Below are 20,366 nucleotides of genomic sequence, written 5' to 3'. Positions count from 1 at the left end.
AATATTTGAGTGCGAAATTATAAGTATTTAAACCAACCAAAGTAAAAGCAACTACTCTGATTTACCACAATCTGTTCGAGGAACTTTCTGCCGTATAAAGTGCCTTAATTGGAGCTGTTTTGATCTCTTTTTGCCAAAAGATGATATCTCTATTAATATAGAAAATATGCATTTCCCTAAAGTAAAATTTTTTCTAGGCAGTTCGATTGGAGCATAATTCTCGTGCGTTGCCGGCCAGCCATAGCGCATCTGCGCTCTCGCCCTTAGTTATATACCTCCGTATATACATATTTATCCAGTGTGGCTGGTCGGACATCTACGAGACTCGAGGATCCAAAAAAAATTGATTTGACGGCAGAAAAGCAGCGGCGCGACTGCGCTACCTCATCGCGGCAGAATTCGCAGCCAACAGCGTTCACGACATTGTAACTACGCTACCAAGTGAGCCACGGGATCTTTCGATTCTGAATCCTTGATTTGCGAATCAAGCCTGGACTTTGATAACCATATTGCCCCACGGTCACGTCATCTTGCGGCCACACTTATAAACTTGCGTCTGCTGCTAGAGAGCAGCGTGAGTAGAGGACCGGACCATTTGGCTACCGCATCTTGTGGGCAAGAGAGGGCACATACAGGATTTATTATTTAATTTCGCGCTTTGAACGCGCAACCCAAGCTGATTATAATAGTTGCAGTGCACACATCGCCTTAACGAACCACGTGTCTCAATGACACATTAATTCAAGTTAAATTGTTAAAAGCTTAAATTTAAATATTTAATATATTAATATATTATCTAATATAAATTTGATTTTTTTTAATAATCCATACAGTAAAGTAATGATTTAAAATAATAAGAATATTGTAACATAATTCTGATAGTCACGAGAGGTTAAGCGATGTTTGTTCGGTATACCTAAATTCCTGTTTAGATTTTCTTTGCTGATTCACAGATTATAACGCCATCATCATCATCGTGCAACGATGGGCCAGCGTACGCATCGATGGATTTGTTAAGACTGTGAGTACTTACTGGTTAGCTACACCAGCCAAATAATCAAGATTGATACAAGTAATTGTAAATTGGCGAGCCTTCAGCCACGACCGATATAGGAATTTGTGTAATTTGAGTATACCGACATAAAATCTCCTTTCTTCCTTTGTGACAGGCAGAATTATCCTTTGTTTTTTTTTTTTTAATTTACATTGAAATGAAATTTATAAACATTTGCTATTAAGAGTATAAAATTGTTCCGATCATGCTTTACAAATTCGACGTAAAGGTAGTAAATGAATTTACTTGAAGAATATAAGAACTAATAGAATGATTTGTAAGACATTATTAGCATAGCGGATGAAGAAAGAACCCATACCCCATCCGACGAGCTAAGTTTAAAAGAAGACGGCTAGAAGTGCACGACTTCTGATTCCGCTATGCACAAGTAGATGGATTTCTTTAATTCTCTCCAGTACGCACACGCCAGACATACTCAATAATTGGAAAATTTACAAAGTTTTAAACTGTTGTTTATGAAACTTCAGTGTCGGTAAGTTTAGGCTTTGTACCGTCTGTATTCCTTTTAGATTAAATCGAGCTGTAATCATGCTATCAGAAATTTGACAACAGACCCGTTTTGACATTTCGGTAATTACTTTATTGTCATACCATTGCAAATTTAATGGTTGTTGATGTCCGGTCAAGCCTATTTTAGTTGCAACGTTTTCTTTAATTAATGTTATGGAACTGCTTTCGTCAAACATAGCTAATTTACCGTTTGGGCTATACATTATAACAGGAATTATCTTAAATAACTGCTGAATGGTCTCAGTGTAAGAATTGTAAGTAAGCACAGTCGCCGGCCTATCTACTTTATCTCTTTGAGCTCTGATTACGGTGTTATGCAAGGTCTTGTGATGAGTACGTGTACGTGGTCTTTGCTGGGCAATTCGATGTGTTATGTCCTTTTGACAGACATGCAAAACAAAGTTGAATGGCTTTGGCAACATCGCAACGAGCATTGACGTCTGTATTTTCGCTCCAATTCTTACATTGACTTATATGGTGATTGTTTTCACATAATAAACACTCAGCTTCCACGCGATAAGTGTGTAACAAAGGCTTAAAATCTCGAACTTTCTTTGGAGTCTCCACACGGGGTAGTCGGCCAACTTGTCTGGCAAATGTGCCTAACCATTCAGAAAAGTCGGCAACTGAAGGGCTTGCTTGAAAACAGTTTGCATAACGGATCCAATTTAACTGAGCATCAGTAGGTAGCTTGCTTACAAGTTCGTCCAGAAGTGTTGGATTATATAAGTGTTGATGACAATTGGCAGACGACAAAAAAGCCACCACGCAACGCACTTTTGTAGACAAATGAATTACTTGGTCTAGCTTGTTGAAAGCGATTTTGGGAAGCTCTTTTATTTTCGCAAGCTGTGAACGAACAAGTAATTCCGGCCGACCAAATAGAAATTTTAGTTTATCTATTACTTTTGGGACATCTTCCGGATAAACATGGCTTCCACCGCTTCTTTTGCATCTCCAATGAGGCATTTGTGCAATCGGATCAGATTTTGTCGGTTGTTATAACTGAGTTCGCTCGTTGTGTTGTTGTAGTTTGCAATGAACATCGGCCATTGCTCAGCTGCCCCCGAAAATGATGGTAGATCATAGAGTTTGATATGGCTTGCGACATGACGTATTGCGGTTTGCAAGGACACCTCTTGATTTTGAGCTTCATCTCGAATTGGTCGCTGGATCGTGTCAATGAGTAGCCTACCCCTTGCGTTGGTACGGGTACTTCCCCATTCGGTGGCCCACGCATTAAAGTCTCCAGCAATGATTACTGGCGACCGTGATCTCGCGTCAACTACAATTCCATAGAGGATTTCGGCGTATTCCGCGATCGGGATGCTTGGTGCAATATAGCAGCTATAAATGCAGATTCCATTACATTTAGCTCGCACAAAGCCCCTAAACGTGCTCTGCTCTCTTAATTGGAATGGCGGATCAGCACAGCTCCAGATTGCTGCTCCAGCACTGTGATTTTGTAGCCAGCTTCCATCCTGCTTCGGTTTGTACGGCTCACACAAAGTGGCTACATCGATGGCCTTCTCGCGCACTGCCTGCGTTAGCAAATTCTGTGCTGCTCTACAGTGGTTTAAATTAAGCTGCAGAAACTTAATTTTTTATTTTTGTTATTGCCTTCGTGTAGAACGGGCAGCCCTTGCTAAGTGTGTGGTGTCCCGTTTTTTGAGCTCCAGTTCTAGTGCAGAGTATACAGCACGCATTTTCCTTACAATCCTTGGATGTGTGTGTGTGTGTGTGTGTGGGTGTGTCTGTGCAATTGGTGGCGTATTGGCTACGAAGAGCTGATCGCAGCGTCTCTGCACTGCCGTCTCAGTAGCGTCGTCGCAACTGCTTTGCAACTAAGGATTGCTGCAGAACGATGTTTAATATTTTGCCAATGTGGCAGCCGCCAAAAGTTACGATGATACTTAAAAATTCGCTGTTATATAGACTTACTTATTGTTATTATTCGGACATGCCGAACATACTTTAATTCAGCATTTCAATATTCCCACGATGTCGACAGGCCTGAAGACGAAGGGTTTGCTGTGTGAACTTCAAAACGGATTAGAATATATAAAAGCTAAGGTTTCTGCACTATATGTTTCAATACGTTAGTTTTTTTTTGTGACAATTTATGTCATCAGTATTTAAATAAAAAGCTTTAAAGTAATTTAAATTAAATAATATATATCATTTACGTTACGTTAAGTGCCATTGGGTGAAATTCAATAGACACGCAAAATCAAAAGCAAAATCAAAATCAGCATACTCGCTTCCAAAGCGATATTATATCATCAGGGTCATCTTTTCAGTTTAGGTCTTCCAAGAGGTTAGTTCCACATTCTTGTTGTCAGAACAACAAGAGCCATGAGGCCACAGGTATAACAACGGCGGGTATAGCAGGTTGTATGCCACGTCGTCGTTGACTGTGTGTGTCGGCTGTAGCGTTTGAGCACGTAACAGCGGCAGCGACTCATAAAATGGTGGGTGCACAGTGTCTCTGCCACGAGAGTGTGCACACCGTGTCGACAACAGGAACAGCGTGACGTCTCAACAGCAATGAGTTCTCGCAATGCCAACTTATCCAAATGAAAGCGCGTCTGCGCTCAAGCAACAGCTTCGCAATACCACAAAAGGGATGTGTGTGTGTGTCTGTACAATTGGTGGCGTATTGGCTACGAGTAACTGATCGCAGCGTCTCTGCGCTGGCGTCTCAGTTGCGTCGTTGCAACTGTGTTGCAACTAAGGATTGCTGCAGAACTATGTTAAATATTTTCCCGCCGAACATAGCACAGACTCCAAGGCCTATACGAAAACTAATTAGACACAAGTCAACCACTTTATGTACAACGTACCTTTATTAAAGAATAATCACACACTATGTGCACGTTTGCACGATACACAAATTGAATGCACTTTTAGTGCCGCAAAAAGAACTGAATTTATTTTCACTCAGGTGGATGTTTCAAGATTTATATATCAATTCGATGCCAACTGCACTTGTCCCCTTGTTCATCAAAAAAGAGACAGATCGACGGAAATGCTTGGCGTCATTACCGATAAAAGATGCATGCACTTGAAAGATTTGTCGAATTTATCGATATATCGCATAAGGTGAATGGCAATTGCTAGTCCTGCCAACGCATTGCAAATTTTATGTTAACATACTGAAGATTAACATTTTTGGTTTCTTACAGATGTTAATGATCTAAGCAGTACCTTTATTAAACAATAATCACAAACTATGTGCACGTTTGCCCAATACACAAATTGAATGCACTTTAAGTTCCGCAAAAAGAACTGAATTTATGTTCACTCAGGTGGATGTTTCAAGATTTATAAATCAATACGATGCCAACTGCACTTGTCAACTTGTTCATCAATAAAGATACAGCTCGACGGAAATGCTAGGCATCATTACCGATAAAAGATGCATGCCCTTGAACGATTTGTCGAATTTATTGTTATATCGCATACTATGAATGCCAATTGCAAGTCCTGCCAACGCATTGCAACTGTTATGTTAACATACTGAAGATTAACATTTTTTGTTTCTTACAGCTGTTAATGATGTAAGCAATAGCGTCCAAAATAATGCAATAACAACAAACAAATATGCAAATAACAAAAATTGAGTTGCGCGACATGCTCATCCCTACACACTTTCGGATCTATCTCATTTTCCGTTACCTCTAACATTGGTCTCCCAATGAGAAAGTGTCCTCCAGTCAGGATGTCATCGAACTCATTGCTGGAGTCTTTCGGATATCCCACAACAGAAACCTTTACACGAGGTAAAAGTCTAGTGACGAAAGCAATTTCTGCTCCAAAATTTCTGATATCCAATTATGTGACGAACAAAATTGAGTTTAATATCAAAATTTAAACAAATATATAAATTATATTAATTATTGAAAGTTTGGTATCTCCATCTCTTATAGTCTCTGAGTTCCTTTTATTCATACGGACGGACGGACGAACAGACGGACAGACACACATGGCTATATTGACTCGGCTGTTGATGCTGATCAAGAATATATATACTTTATAGGGTCGGAGATGCCTCCTTCTCCCTGTTACATACATTCCAACGAACAAAATATACCCTTTTGCTTATTTTTTAAGTAACGTGTATAAATATTGTAACAGTAAAAATAGAAAGGTTATAGTCGAGATCCCGACCATAGGATACCGTTACTTAACTTAAATATGTATAAAAGTATTTTTTAAGAATTTTTTTTTTAAGAAAAGGGATTTTGTTATTTTATATTGCCTGAATCCAGTTGAGAATTCTTAGGCACAAGAATGACAGAAAAGTTTGCTTGGCATATTGTGTTGCTGTTGTTACTTAGTTGTCGATTCAAAAATTTTAAATTAGAAACTTCTTCAGGTTTATAATTTTGCTAAATGTCAATCCCTTGGCTAGCGACCTCTATATGGTAACCGGTGACTTGACACGCTCAACAACATACTACACTTGCATAAATGCAGGGAGTATGCTCAATACGATTCGATAGATGCTAGTTCAATCATCATTGAAGATTCATCGGTACCATTTGGGTTGAGTCGAGTAGCGATTCAAGCCGAATGTCATATTTGCGTCGTCAGAACCAGTTGAGAAAACTGGGGGTGTGGTGGTTTTTCGCGATTTTCGTGGCTTAAATTTGAAACAAACTTGATCTGCGTAAGGTATATAGAAATCTGTTTGTCAAATTTGGTTACGCTATCTCTTATAGTCTGAGATCCCTTTGTTCAAACAGACGAGCGAAAGGTTTTTCGCTATTTGCGGGGGCGGAGGGGGCGTAGCTTCAATTTGAAACAAACTTGATCTGCGTGGGGTATATAGAAGTCTGTGAGTGAAAGTTTGGTATCTCTATCTCTTATAGTCTCTGAGATCCTTTTGTTCATACGGACGGACGGACGGACGGACAGACAGACGGACAGACGGACGGACGGACAGACGGACAGACACACATGGCTATATCGACTCGGCTATTGATGCTGATCAAGAATATATATACTTTATAGTGTCGGAGATGCCTCCTTCTCCCTGTTACATACATTCCAACGAACACAATATACCCTTTTACTTATTTTTTAAGTAACGGGTATAAAAATAATAATATTAGCTAATCAGACTAACCAAAAGAGCGCAGAAAACACTAAAAGAAATGTCTATTAGAGAATTAAAAATATTTTAATATTGGAAATGCTGAAAGAGTAGACTATATTAATAGAAATGTGCTAAAAGTGGCTAGAAATTTATTTGTAAACTAGTTAAAAATCATTCATTCATAAATAAAAGATAAGTATTGTGATTAATAGCAAAATTGTAGACAGACTGTAGCTCAGAGAAAAGCTGAACTAAAAATAATAATATTAAGTATCAAGACTAACCAAAAGAGCGCAGAAAACACTAAAAGTAACGTCTATTAGAGTTTAAAAATATTCTAATATTGGAAATGCAGAAAGAGCAGACTATACTAATAGAGATGTGTTAAAAGAGGCTAGAAATTTAGTTGTTAACTAGTTAAAAATCATTTTTTTTTTTTTTTTTTTTTTAACAATATGTGATAGCCTGTTGCAATATCACATATAATCGAGGCGAAACAATAACATACCAAATGGCGTACCATAAGAGCGGTATGTTTTGAATCAGAATCATCGCTTGCGCCCACGGTGGGGTCCACGCAATGCTTAAGGCGTCGAGGAGATTACATTGTCTTAGGATATGTAAGGCATTGCCTTCCATTTGATCAGTTCAAATAAATTTATTTGTCTATCGTAGGTGGCAGTAAGTCAGTTAACTCATTGGTGAAGGGCCATGTTGCCCAGGCTTTGTAAGTAGCATTATTGCATGGTATCTTAGGTATGCGTGCCATTACTTTTTCAATTCGTATCAGTTACCTAGCGTAGGTTTGGACGGTAAGTCAAAAGACCCCTTGGCGATAAACTAATTTACCTAGACTGCACATGAGAATAAGACAGGGCTCCCAGTAATAAAATTAGTTATTGTACTTCGGTTAGTTTATAAATCTATAAACTCTATGATGATAGACCTATTTGCTTAGGCTGCACATGCTAACAAGACAGAGCTCTAAAACCAAACAAGCCAATTACCTAAAGTAAGCTTGGACGATAAGTCGGTAGACTCTTTGATCACGGGCTAAATTGCCTTTGCTGCAGATGTTGATAAGACAGTGCTCCTGGATGAAAAGTCAATAGACTCTATGATGATGGACCTATTCGCTTAGGCTGCACATGCTAACGAGACAGAGCTCCTAATAACCAAACAAGCCAATTACCTAGAGTAAGTTTGGACGATAAGTCGGTAGACTCTTTGATCACGGGCCTATTCGCCTTTGCTGCAGATGTTGATAAGACAGTGCTCCTGGATGAAAAGTCAATAGACTCTCTGATGATGGACCTATTTGCCTAGGCAGCACATGCTAACGAGACAGAGCTCTAGTAACCAAACAAGCCAATTACCTAAAGTAAGCTTGGACGGTAAGTCAGTAGACTCTTTGATGACGGGCCTATTCGCCTTTGTTGCATATGTTGATAAGACAGTGCTCCTGGATGAAAAGTCAATAGACTCTCTGATGATGGACCTATTTGCCTAGGCAGCACATGCTAACGAGACAGAGCTCCTAGTAACCAAACAAGCCAATTACCTAGAGTAAGTTTGGACGATAAGTCGGTAGACTCTTTGATCACGGGCCTATTCGCCTTTGCTGCAGATGTTGATAAGACAGTGCTCCTCTGATGATGGACCTATTTGCCTAGGCAGCACATGCTAACGAGACAGAGCTCCTAGTAACCAAACAAGCCAATTACCTAAAGTAAGCTTGGACGGTAAGTCAGTAGACTCTTTGATGACGGGCCTATTCGCCTTTGCTGCATATGTTGATAAGACAGTGCTCCTGGATGAAAAGTCAATAGACTCTCTGAAGATGGACCTATTTGCCTAGGCTGCACATGCTAACAAGACAGAGCACCTAGTAGCCAAACAAGCCAATTACCTAAAGTAAGCTTGAACGATAAGTCAGTAGACTCTTTGATGATGGGCCTATTAGCCTTTGCAAAGTATGTTTTAAGACAGACCTCCTGGGTGAAAGGTCAATAGACTCTCTGATGATAAACCTATTTGCCTATGCTGCATGCTAACAAGACAGAGCTCCCAGAAAACCAATCAAGCCAATTACCTAAAGTAGGCTTAGACAGAAAGTCAATAGACACACTGATGATGGGCCCATTTGCCAAGGCTAACAAGGCAGAGCTCCCAGAAGCCAGTTACCTAATGTAAGTTAGAACAGAAAGTCAAAAGACTCTTTGAAGATGGACCTGTTGCAAGATAAGGGTACTTACACATGTACTACCCTACAAATCATACTTAACGAAGAAGAAGTCAGAAATAACTAATGACTACCAATGTAATTAGGCATTGCGCTGTCCTAGAAACTCTTTGAAGATGGACCTGTTGCAAGATAAGGGTACTTACACATGTACTACCCTACAAATCATACTTAACGAAGAAGAAGTCAGAAATCACTAATGACTACCAATGTAATTAGGCATTGCGCTGTCCTAGATATAGAAAGCAGAGTGTTAGTTGTCTACAGGCACGCATTGTATTGAATAGACAGCATTAACAGGATACAGAAATAGTGTAACCACAAGCCGGCCGATCAAACCAAAGCATCAAACCATTAAATAAAAACATAATAGCATTTAAGCTCAAGCAGAAAGGAGTACAATTTAGAAACAACCAAGTAAAATGAAATGCAATGTCAACAGAAGTCTCAGCTCAGCTCCAGCCCAAGCCCCAGCACAAAACAATTCCAGCCATTGCAGGTCTGTCAAAATCAAGAAGCTTGGAAGTGCCACTGCCAGGCCCGGTACAATAAGACCTTTTTCGCCACTTAATATTAACGATTAAAATAAACACAGTATTTTGTATGTTAATTTATTAACTTAGAGCCAAATTTATTCAATTAAAGAATAGTTAGTAGTATAATTTTAGAATGTTGTGAACATTGAAAAGTAACTAATGTGGGATGATTGATTGATCCAACATTTATTGCAAGGATCAGGAAAACCCAGAAAAACCCAATCAGATCAAGAAATGAAGATTTAGATGATTAGAAGCTGAAAGAGAATAAGGGATAGCAAGACTGTGTATGACTGATAACCCAGACGTAACCAAAGCAAATATTAACTTAAGATACATGAGGATAGGGTTCTCAATATGCACCAGCCTATTGCATTGATACATATAAACATTGTGAAACAAAGCATACAAGTAGGAGGACCAAGGAAAAGGTCGGGTATGCTTTGGATCAGATACATCGCTTGCGCCCTACATGGGGACCACGCGTTGCTTAGGTTGTTTTGCCAAGGCGAGCACTTGCTTTAGTTTAAACAATCATTCAAAAGAAACAAGCCATCAATGAAAGAGCAAGTACGAATTAAGCCAACAATTGCAGCCAACTCATAGTTGGTCAACGCTAAGATTGGTTGATCAGCCTAAGGAATGCCTGTGAAACACTAGCAATATGGAATACATCATAAACAACCTTGACTAGTATATGTGCATGTGGGACAGCAGAGAATAAGCTATTTAAATAATAGATGTAGTGGCAAGATAACTAGTTGCAAACTAATTAAAGATCAATCACTTACGAATTAATATCAAACTATAATTTACAGAAAAGCTGAGCTACAAAGAAAATAATAATATTAGTAATCAAGACTAACCAAAAGAGCGCAGAAAACACTAAAAGAAACGTCTATTAGAGTTTTAAAAATATTATAATATTGGAAATGCAGAAAGAGCAGACTATACTAATAGTAAAGTGTTAAAAGTGGCTAGAAATTTAGTTGTAAACTAGTTAAAAATCATTCATTCGCAAATAAAAGATAAGTATTGTGATTAATAGCAAAAATTGTAGACAGACTATAGCTCAGAGAAAAGCTGAACTAAAACTAATAATATTAAGTATCAAACCTAACCAAAAGAGCGCAGAAAACACTAAAAGAAACGTCTATTAGAGTTTAAAAAATATTCTAATATTGGAAATGCAGAAAGAGCAGACTATACTAATAGAAGTGTGTTAAGAGTGGCTGGAAATTTAGTTGTAAACTAGCTAAAAATCATTCATTCAAATAAATGATAAGTATTGTGATTAATAGCATAATTGTATACAAACTATAACTCAGAGAAAAGTAGCAATAAATATAGACAAATTATTGTTTAGAGAGAAGATAGGCTAACAGTAATCATATTTAGTGTCCAAATTAATCAAAAGAGTGCAGGAGACTTTGAAAGAAATGCTCATTAAATTTTAGAGAATATTAAAACATTGAAAATGTAGAAAAAGCAGACCACACTAACAGAAAATGTGTTGAAAGAGGCTAGAAAATCAGCTGCAGTTGAGTATCATATTAGAGAGAAGTGAACTATGCCTCAGCACATGGCAGATGAACAAAAAACACGTCCTGAAGAAAACGAAACCTCAGGGGACTGCTGCATCCGCAGTTCACCCACCCATCTCGAGAGAAAAATATCATAAAACGCACATACCAGTGATGCTTTTAGAAGATAGATTGATGATAGATGTTGTAAATTGCTGAATGGACGCTTTCCAGAAAAATGCCCAACGTTAGTTCTCCACGAATAAGGTTATGTTCGTCTTTGGATTAAAGTCCTCCAAGAAAGACTGCTGCTTTTAGACAGCTGATTGAATGCCTTCAGAAAAATGCTGGATAGTTTCCTTTTTTAATGCTGAAATATGACGCCCTATGATCAGGGTTAATCATAAAATCATTATGTTTAACCAAAAGAATAAAAAAGAGAGGAGAAACTTACTTTAATGATGTTGCCTCTATGAATGTTAAATCCAAAGTGAGAAAATTTTCAGAGAAATTACTGAAGTAAGAATTTGACAGCAGGAAATCAAGGCATACTTGGTTAGAACAAAGTCAAATTATTGAGGTGAGAATTTGACAGCAGGAAATCAAGGCATGCTTGATTAGAACAAAGTCAAAGAGCAGAGCAGAAATTATTAAAGTGACAGAAAAGTCATAGAACGATATAAAAATTTCTTATAAATATGCATATATGGACCCACAAGGGTTCTCAATATGCACCAGCCTACAAGTAGGAGGACCAAGGAAAAGGTCGGGTATGCTTTGGATCAGATACATCGCTTGCGCCCTACATGGGGACCACGCGTTGCTTAGGTTGTTTTGCCAAGGCGAGCACTTGCTTTAGTTTAAACAATCATTCAAAAGAAACAAGCCATCAATGAAAGAGCAAGTACGAATTAAGCCAACAATTGCAGCCAACTCATAGTTGGTCAACGCTAAGGATTGGTTGATCAGCCTAAGGAATGCCTGTGGTACACTAGCAAAATGGAATACATCATAAACAACCTTGACTAGTATATGTGCATGAGGGTCAGCAGAGAATAAACTATTTAATTAATAGATGTATTGGCAAGATTACTAGCTGCAAACCAATTAAAGATCAATCATTTACGAATTAATATCAAACTATAACATACAGAAAAGCTGAACTACAAAAGAAAATAATAATATTAGGAATCAAGACTAACCAGAAAGCGCAGAAAACCCTAAAGTAGTATCTATTAGTGTTAGGAGTACTCTAAAAATGCAGAAAGAGCAGACTATACAGGTAGAAATGTGTTAATAGTGGCTAGAAATTTAGTTGTAAGCTAGCTAAAAATCATTCATTCGCATATAAAAGATAAGTATTGTGATTAATAGCATCAATTGAAGACAAACTATAACTTAGAGAAAAGCTGAACTAAAAAATATTAATATTAGCTAATCAGACTAACCAAAAGAGCGCAGAAGACACTAAAAGAAAGGTCTATTAGAGTTTTAAAAATATTCTAATATTGGAAATGCAGAAAGAGCAGACTATACTAATAGAAGTGTATTAAGAGTGGCTGGAAATTTAGTTGTAAACTAGCTAAAAATCATTCATTCGCAAATAAATGATAAGTATTGTGATTAATAGCAAAATTGTAGACAAACTATAATTCAGAGAAAAGTAGCAATAAATATAGACAAATTATTGTTTAGAGAGAAGATAGGCTAACAGTAATCATATTTAGTGTCCAAATTAATCAAAAGAGTGCAGGAGACTTTGAAAGAAATGCTCATTAAATTTTAGAGAATATTAAAACATTGAAAATGTAGAAAAAGCAGACCACACTAACAGAAAATGTGTTGAAAGAGGCTAGAAAATCAGCTGCAGTTGAGTATCATATTAGAGAAGTGAACTATGCCTCAGCACATGGCAGATGAACAAAAACACGTCCTGAAGAAACGAAACCTCAGGGGACTGCTGCATCCGCAGTTCACCCACCCATCTCGAGAGAAAATATCATAAAACGCACATACCAGTGATGCTTTTAGAAGATAGATTGATGATAGATGTTGTAAATTGCTGAATGGACGCTTTCCAGAAAAATGCCCAACGTTAGTTCTCCACGAATAAGGTTATGTTCGTCTTTGGATTAAAGTCCTCCAAGAAAGAATGCTGCTTTTAGATAGCTGATTGAAGGCCTTCAGAAAAATGCTGGATAGTTTCCTTTTTTAATGCTGAAATATGACGCCCTATGATCAGGGTTAATCATAAAATCATTATGTTTAACCAAAAGAATAAAAAAGAGAGGAGAAACTTACTTTAATAATGTTGCCTCTATGAATGTTAAATCCAAAGTGAGAAAATTTTCAGAGAAATTACTGAAGTGAGAATTTGACAGCAGGAAATCAAGGCATACTTGGTTAGAACAAAGTCAAATTATTGAGGTGAGAATTTGACAGCAGGAAATCAAGGCATGCTTGATTAGAACAAAGTCAAAGAGCAGAGCAGAAATTATTAAAGTGACAGAAAAGTCATAGAACGATATAAAAATTTCTTATAAATATGCATATATGGACCCACAAGGGTTCTCAATATGCAACCTACAAGTAGGAGGACCAAGGAAAAGGTCGGGTATGCTTTGGATCAGATACATCGCTTGCGCCCTACATGGGGACCACGCGTTGCTTAGGTTGTTTTGCCAAGGCGAGCACTTGCTTTAGTTTAAACAATCATTCAAAAGAAACAAGCCATCAATGAAAGAGCAAGTACGAATTAAGCCAACAATTGCAGCCAACTCATAGTTGGTCAACGCTAAGATTGGTTGATCAGCCTAAGGAATGCCTGTGAAACACTAGCAATATGGAATACATCATAAACAACCTTGACTAGTATATGTGCATGTGGGACAGCAGAGAATAAGCTATTTAAATAATAGATGTAGTGGCAAGATAACTAATTGCAAACTAATTAAAGATCAATCACTTACGAATTAATATCAAACTATAATTTACAGAAAAGCTGAGCTACAAAGAAAATAATAATATTAGTAATCAAGACTAACCAAAAGAGCGCAGAAAACACTAAAAGAAACGTCTATTAGAGTTTTAAAAATATTATAATATTGGAAATGCAGAAAGAGCAGACTATACTAATAGTAAAGTGTTAAAAGTGGCTAGAAATTTAGTTGTAAACTAGTTAAAAATCATTCATTCATAAATAAAAGATAAGTATTGTGATTAATAGCAAAAATTGTAGACAGACTATAGCTCAGAGAAAAGCTGAACTAAAAATAATATTAAGTATCAAGACTAACCAAAAGAGCGCAGAAAACACTAAAAGAAACGTCTATTAGAGTTTAAAAAATATTCTAATATTGGAAATGCAGAAAGAGCAGACTATACTAATAGAAGTGTGTTAAGAGTGGCTGGAAATTTAGTTGTAAACTAGCTAAAAATCATTCATTCAAATAAATGATAAGTATTGTGATTAATAGCAAAATTGTAGTCAAACTATAACTCAGAGAAAAGTAGCAATAAATATAGACAAATTATTGTTTAGAGAGAAGATAGGCTAACAGTAATCATATTTAGTGTCCAAATTAATCAAAAGAGTGCAGGAGACTTTGAAAGAAATGCTCATTAAATTTTAGAGAATATTAAAACATTGAAAATGTAGAAAAAGCAGACCACACTAACAGAAAATGTGTTGAAAGAGGCTAGAAAATCAGCTGCAGTTGAGTATCATATTAGAGAGAAGTGAACTATGCCTCAGCACATGGCAGATGAACAAAAAACACGTCCTGAAGAAAACGAAACCTCAGGGGGACTGCTGCATCCGCAGTTCACCCACCCCATCTCGAGAGAAAAATATCATAAAACGCACATACCAGTGATGCTTTTAGAAGATAGATTGATGATAGTAAAATAACACATTTTTTAATAAATCAACATGAATAAGTAATATATAATTTTATTTTGACAAAAACTTACACTTTCATTAGCATTTATTGCGCTTGGGTCGTTCTCTTTACCATCCATGTCTACGTCTTGCAAAATCTTAAAGTCAACTGTACCGTTGTAAGACACTACACTCATATTTGTATATGGTGTACAAAGTGTAGAAACGAGACAAATATTGCACTCACTCACGAAGTGTACTACATTTCTACTGCTCTCACCTAGAGTGAGAACAGTATAATGTTGTACTCCATTCTTCTGCACACTGGAAAATACTGCACAGCAAAAAATGAGTGCAGTATTTTAACAACACTATATTACTGTACCGTACTATGGTGTAGGAAATGAATGCATTAATGCAGATGTCTAATTTCTATATTGGGCAACTCAAAGTTGTATTAGTAGTTTTCACATCCACTCTGCGTATTTGTCCAACTCTTGCAGCATACAAATTAACGACTCGTCCACGTTTCCACTTCTCTCGGGGAGTAGCTTCATCCATGATGATGACTATGTCATTCAGTTTTACAGGATCTGTTTTGTCATGCCACTTGCTGCGGCACATCAGTTGTGGCAAATATTCAACAATACATTGCTTCCATAAACGATCCTTCAACTATTGCGCAATCCGCCATTGTTTCTTCAAGCAAATAATGTTTTCCGGTGGGTATGGAGTTTGAGTGGAGTTAGCACATCATAACAAAAAATGGTTGGGCGTCAGGGGCTCATCATTCTCATGATCCAGTGGAAGTTCTGTTAATGGGCGTGCATTTAAGATATTTACTGCTTCTATCAATGCTGAGCGCAATGTTTCAACTCGTGGAGCGACGTCTTGAAGGGTTTTCTTGAGTAATAATTTTACAATGCGAATTAGTCTCTCTCAGCATCCTCCAGCGCTAGGGTTTGATGGACAATTGAAAATCCATTTAATTTTCTGACGTGAAGTTTCATCTAATAAAGTTTCAAGTTAAGCAAACGCTCATTCTTATTCAATTTCTTTTGGGCACCTGTGAAGTTAGTCCCATTATCGCTTCTGATTACAATTGGTACTCCGCGACGATTGATGAAATTTCGCAGAGTGACAATAAATGCATCGGTTGAAAGATCTTCAGCTATTTCTAAGTAGGTTGCTTGTATGGTTAAGCAAGTAAATATTACAGCCCAACGTTTTTCTCGACGACGGCCACGGGAGACATTTATTGGGCCAAACAGATCTACACCACAGTAGGAAAATGGTCTAAAATATGGTGTTAGGCTATCAACTGGAAGTTGTCCCATGAGTGGCGCCAAAGCTTGACTTCGCTCAGCAATACATTTTGAGCAGTCTCGTTGTACCCGTTCCGACAAGGATTTGATATCTGGAATTCAGTATTGTTGACGGCATTCGTTGATGGTGACAGAAGTATTCTAGTGATGAAATTTGTTATGAAAATGTTGCATAACCAAAGATGAGAACGGTACGGTACGGTTACGCTGAACGGTAAATAAGTCGCTTCGTCAATTTGCCCTGTTAAACGTAGCAGTCCATCGTTCTCCAAATATGGTGACAATTTGCTTATTTTTAGTTAACGTAGAAATTTCATTAGCAAATGCATCCTGTTGTACCATCCTGCACAATACGAATTCAGCGTTCGTCAGCTCCACAGATGTTCTTCTTCTGATTTATTCAAAGTCTAGATTTTCTTGGCTCTCAATACCCAGGCAACAACACGGACTAGCTTGAAGTACGATGAATAATTAGCAATGGCAATAAAGGGTATGCTCACGTGACATTTTAGAATGTTTTTAGTTAAGACTTCTTCTTCGAGTGGCGCAATAGGCAGTTGTATCGTCATCTGTGGCCATTCATCTGGCGACGTCCATTGAGCCATAGACTGTCAGTACTAATCTTCGGATGGGTTATTAGGCGAATTGCTGCATCTGCCGGGTTATCAATGGACGGCACAAACCTCCATTGATTTGGGTGCGTTGTTGACAAAATCTCAGTAACTCGGTGTGCAACATATGGCTTAAGCTTCCGTTCCGTCGAATGGATCCACTGTAAAGTGGTTTTGAGTCACTCCAAAACACAATATAATATATTGTAACATATTGGTGTTTTTCTATCAATTTTTTCAAACGTATTCCCAATATTGGATTGATAAGAGCTTGGTAGGTGCGTGACGTGTTTTTCCCATACCAAAAGCAACATCGGTTTCACAGTTACCGGCCAGATGAAGGTAGGCAACAGCGGCAAAGGCATCTTGACCCGCATCTACGAATATGTGCAATTCTATATGGTTACAATGTCTTAGATTGGGTGAATAACAACATGGTGTCTGAAATTTGTGCATGTTTTGTAGTGCCTTCCACCAACAATCCCATTCTGGTTGTAATTCTCTGGGTAAAACATCATCCCATTTCATTTGATGGCTCCATGTTTTTTGGACAAGGATTTTGGCAAATATGTGAAAATCCGCTAATAGGCCGAATGGATCGTAAATGGCCATTACAATTCCCAGCAATTCACGTTTCGTTGGCTCACGTTTACCCTGCATTACTTCTGAAGTGATTCGATTAAATTTCGTCATAAATTAAAAAAAAGAATCGTCAGATGTGTTCCAGTACATTCCCAAGATCTTGTCACCATTTGCACCTCCATGTTAAGCATATTCTATCTGATCGGATCATCGTTCATGGCGTCTTCTGAAACCTCCGTGGCGATGTATTTGGACAACATCTTTGCAGACTGTAATGGCATGTTTCTCGTCGTTAAGGCATATACCCAAATCATCTACGTAATGGTGCATAGCATTCGCGGCTTCTGGCATTTCTTCAATAAACTCTTCTGCATTTTGATGTATTCTGCGCAATAAGGTGAACAGACTGCTCCAAAAATCAGTGATGTCATGGCATAATGTTGAATGGGCTGAGATGGATCTACTTCGCGCCAAAGGAATCTTTGAGCATTTTGATATTCGTGTTGGATTCCAATTTGTGACAACATTTCCCTTATACCCTGCTACACCAAATTTTCCTTTCCTGGTTGGTTGGTTAGCTCAGGACCTTTAAATAGGGACGAATTCAGGGAATTTCCGTTTACTGTTGCTGCGGCGTCCAATTATTGGATTGGTTTGCTCAGGACCTTTAAATAGGGACGAATTCAGGGAATTTCCGTTTACTGTTGCTGCGGAGTCAAACACGATTCTTAATTTATCCGGTTTGTGTATCTTCTGCACAGAAAATGTGGTAGGTACCATGTATGTTTTGAGTGATTGTTGATTTCATCTGATGATCGTTTTCGTGCATATCCCTTTTCCAAAAACTTATTTATCTCTTCTTTGTATTTGTTTGCATATTCTCTATTGTGACACATCTTTTTCTCAGTACTTAATAAACGACTTTCTTCCATAATATAGCTGTTAGGCAACTCTACACTTTCTTTCCAAAGTAAACCCATTTGGAAAGGTCTTTATTATTTGTTTTTGTTGCAAACATGATGTTCTTAGCTCGGATGTCGTCCTCAGATTCCAATACTGCCAAATCGTAAGTACCAAAATGTTCAGTGGCAAAGTATTATTTAACTGGGTCATAGAGTCTGTCGGTTTTAATATGCGTAACTAATGCTTGTGGATACTTATTTTTAGCTGGTCCTTACGCTAGCCATCCGAGTATAGTTCGAATTGCTACTGGTTGTGAGATACCATCTCCGATCACAGTTTTCGATAATCCTAAATAAACATTGTCAAGGCCGATTAACAAGGCTGGCTTTGCATTCTCATACTTAATAATTGGAAAAAGTTTTTAAACTGTTGTTTATGAAACTTCTGTGTCGGTAAGTTTAGGCTTTGTACCGTCTGTATTCCTTTTAGATTAAATCGAGCTGTAAACATGCTATCAGAAATTTGACAGCAGACCCGTTTTGACATTTCGGTAATTACTTTATAGTCATACCATTGCAAATTTAATGGCTGTTGATGTCCGGTCAAGCCCATTTTAGTTGCAACGTTTTCTTCAATTAATGTTATGGAACTGCTTTCGTCAAACATAGCAAAGGTTTCGATTTTACCGTTTGGGCCATACATTATAACAGGAATTATCTTAAATAACTGCTGAATGGTCTCAGTGTAAGAATTGTAAGTAAGCACAGTCGCCGGCCTATCTACTTTATCTCTTTGAGCTCTGATTACGGTGTTATGCAAGGTCTTGTGATGAGTACGTGTACAACCGTCTATATCACATTTGGTCTTTGCTGGGCAATTCGATGTGCTATGTCCTTTTGACAGACATGCAAAACAAAGTTGATTGGCTTTGGCAACATCGCAACGAGCATTGACGTCTGTATTTTCGCTCCAATTCTTACATTGACTTATATGGTGATTGTTTTCACATAATAAACACTCAGCTTCCACGCGATAAGTGTGTAACAAAGGCTTAAAATCTCGAATTTTCTTTGGAGTCTCCACACGGGGTAGTCGGCCAACTTGTCTGGCAAATGTGCCTAACCATTCAAAAATGTCGGCAACTGAAGGGCTTGCTTGAAAACAGTTTGCATAACGGATCCAATTTAACTGAGCATCAGTAGGTAGCTTGCTTACAAGTTCGACCAGAAGTGTTGGATTATATAAGTGTTAATGACAATTGGCAGACGACAAAAAAGCCACCACGCAACGCACTTTTGTAGACAAATGAATTACTTGGTCTAGCTTGTTGAAAGCGATTTTGGAAAGCTCTTTTATTTTCGCAAGCTGTGAACGAACAAGTAATTCCGGCCGACCAAATCGAAATTATAGTTTATCTATTACTTTTGGGACATCTTCCGGATAAACATGGCTTCCACCGCTTCTTTTGCATCTCCAATGAGGCATTTGTGCAATCGGATCAGATTTTGTCGGTTGTTATAACTGAGTTCGCTCGTTGTGTTGTTGTAGTTTGCAATGAACATCGGCCATTGCTCAGCTGCCCCCGAAAATGATGGTAGATCATAGAGTTTGATATGGCTTGCGACATGACGTTTTGCGGTTTGCAAGGACACCTCTTGATTTTGAGCTTCATCTCGAATTGGTCGCTGGATCGTGTCAGCAGAACCACATGGTTGCTTACTATTTTGGCGTTCCGTTTTAGCTAATTGGCCAATACTGGGTATGTCTTGTGTGTTTGGTAACACAGCCGCTGAAATTTCCCTTAAACTTACCAAAATAGCGGCAAATGCATCTTTAGAGTTATCGGAGTTTTTAATCACTGTCTTGTCTAGCTCCGATTCTGAATCACCTCCTTGCCACTTTTGCTTCTTAAGTTGTATTTGTTCATACAAAACTGTTAATTATTAATCTCGTTAACCCCACTCTGGCAAACTCGTTGGGAGTTATTTATTTGCACTGGCGGCAAGCTATGCTCCAACTCACAGCCGTCTTTAGTTGGCCAGGTGGATGTTACGAGAAAATAACACACAGTTTTTTTC

Source organism: Drosophila innubila, chromosome X (assembly GCF_004354385.1).
Source record: "Drosophila innubila isolate TH190305 chromosome X, UK_Dinn_1.0, whole genome shotgun sequence".
Taxonomy (NCBI): Eukaryota; Metazoa; Arthropoda; class Insecta; order Diptera; family Drosophilidae; genus Drosophila; species Drosophila innubila.
Note: the sequence above shows the minus strand (reverse complement) of the source record.